Below are 2150 nucleotides of genomic sequence, written 5' to 3' on the forward strand. Positions count from 1 at the left end.
TGAGTTTCTTGCACTGTAACGTTATGACTTATTTGAGTTATAACAAGGTTTGAACATCTGAAGAACTCCTTAAAGTATACCTAAATCCTATTTGCTGTTCTAAGAAATGCATTTTTAAAAATTGTTTTAATTGCATTTGTTTTACAATGTAAATGTTCTCATTCACTTCTGTCTTGGCAAGGGCTTGATTAAGCATTTTTATTAATGCCATTTTAAAATCATGAACTACTCATCATCTGTGTATTTTAAGCTTTAAATCAAATAACCTTTAACTTGAAAAGTTGAGTTCGGAGTGATAATTAGTTTGTCATGCCCTCTTGTTTTAGCCTGAGATTTAATAACTAGAAAGGATAAGAATTTACTGTTTACACTACAGAAATAAAATACTTTTAGTCCCTATCAACAATAGGACAGTAGAAACGGATGGAGGAAATAAACTCTTAAACAGGAGCTAATGGGGATTATGGAGATTAGTAAAATCCATAATATTGAACTGGTTTCAAAATGACTTCTTTCCCCATTAAGTCAAAAGTTATTTTGGATTTATGGATAAACACTAATGAGTTCAGATATTACATGTCCTAGATTTTGCTTATTTAGGAGCGTGGTCCCCTACAGATCGCCCTAGAACTCAGTTGCACAGATTAGTGACTGTAACTTCTCCTGGGCCCCTTGGAGGAGTCGCCCAGGCACCACCTGATAAGAGATGGCCACACAGGAGGCGGCTGGCACCACGCCCAAGAATAAAGCTAAAGGAGGTGAAAACAGGTGTAGGGGTATCCATGAGAATGAATCTGAAAAAAAGAGAATTGGTCTTTAAAGAGGATGGACAACAAAGGTATGCTTAGGTCATCAAAATGTTGGGAAATAGACGACTAGAAGCGAGGTGCTTTGATGGTGTGAAGAGGTTATGTCATATCAGAGGAACATTGAGAAAAAAGGTTTGGATAAACATCTCAGACATTATTGTATTGGTTGCGAGACTATCAGGAGAACAAAGCTGGTGCGATTTTAAAGTAGAATGCAGATGAAGCTAGAAGTCTGAAGGCCTATGATGAGCTTCCAGAACAGGCTAAAATCAATGAAACAGATACATTTGATCTTGGAGATGATGATGAAATCCAGTTTGATGATCTTGGGGATGATGATGAAGGCATTGATGATATCTAAATTGAACTCATAGTTTCTAAATATTGTTCTACAGTTTGGATTTTTGCCATCACCTGTTAAGAAGACTAAAACTTGAGCCTGGATGCCGTTTGTTAAGGAACACAGATTTATTTTCATTGCTTTAAAGTATTACTGTATATTTTTTTAAAATGTTTTTTTTTAATATGTTAGAGAGGAAGGGAGAGGGAGAGAGATATGGAAACATCAATGAGAGAGAAACATCATCTATCAGCTGTCTCCTGCACTCCCCTTGCTGGGGATCAAGCCTGCAACCTAGGCATGTGCCCTGACGGGGAATTGAACTGGTGACCTCCTGGTTCATGGGTCAACCCTCAATCACTGAGCCACACCAGGCAAAATATTATATTTCTTGAAGTGAAATGTTAACACTGTATTTTTTTGATATAATAGAATTTAGGGGGAAAAGACCACATTATCTGCTGTTTAAAAAGTGAAAGAATAGAGGAGAGAGAGAAAATAAATAAAAGTAATGTTTTCTAGTTAATGGATGTTTTGAATAAATTGCCTATTATTATGGTCAGTGATAAGCTTTAGTTCCAACTAATTTTTTTCAGAGTCTTTCTGTATGTTCCAGTTACCTAGATGTTCTCTTTGATTTTTGCTAAAATTTAAGGAAGGCAGAAATCTACATTTGATAAGAGGCTATTTTCATATTTATGTAACTTTACTTTATACTATGTTTTATAACATTCTTTCCATCATTTTATGTTGTAACCATAATAATAAAAAAAAACAACATTTCCAAAGTGCAGATTTTAGAACATGGATTTGATGAACAATTTTGAATTTATAAGTGGTTGCAAAAATTCAATGCTAGGTAATACTCAAAATTAGAAGTACTGATATACTAGTTGACAGTGCTTTTTACTTAATATGGAGAAAAATATTTTTCTTAAAGAAGGCAACTTTTAATAGTTAAAATGTAGAATAGTTTTTACTATACAAAATAGGTTGCATTA

The 2150-nt window shown here is 34.2% G+C and overlaps 1 pseudogene across 1 annotated transcript; it reads left to right on the forward strand.

The window, feature by feature from the left end:
* Positions 1 to 706: 706 nt before the first annotated feature.
* LOC307097208 (eukaryotic translation initiation factor 1A, X-chromosomal-like) lies at positions 707 to 1189 on the forward strand (annotated as a pseudogene). Its single transcript has one exon. The product of its transcript is annotated as a eukaryotic translation initiation factor 1A, X-chromosomal-like (transcript).
* The last annotated feature ends 961 nt before the right edge of the window (positions 1190 to 2150 follow it).

The sequence above is a fragment of the Cnephaeus nilssonii genome (genome assembly GCF_951640355.1).
Source record: "Cnephaeus nilssonii genome assembly, chromosome: 3".
NCBI lineage: Eukaryota > Metazoa > Chordata > Mammalia > Chiroptera > Vespertilionidae > Cnephaeus > Cnephaeus nilssonii.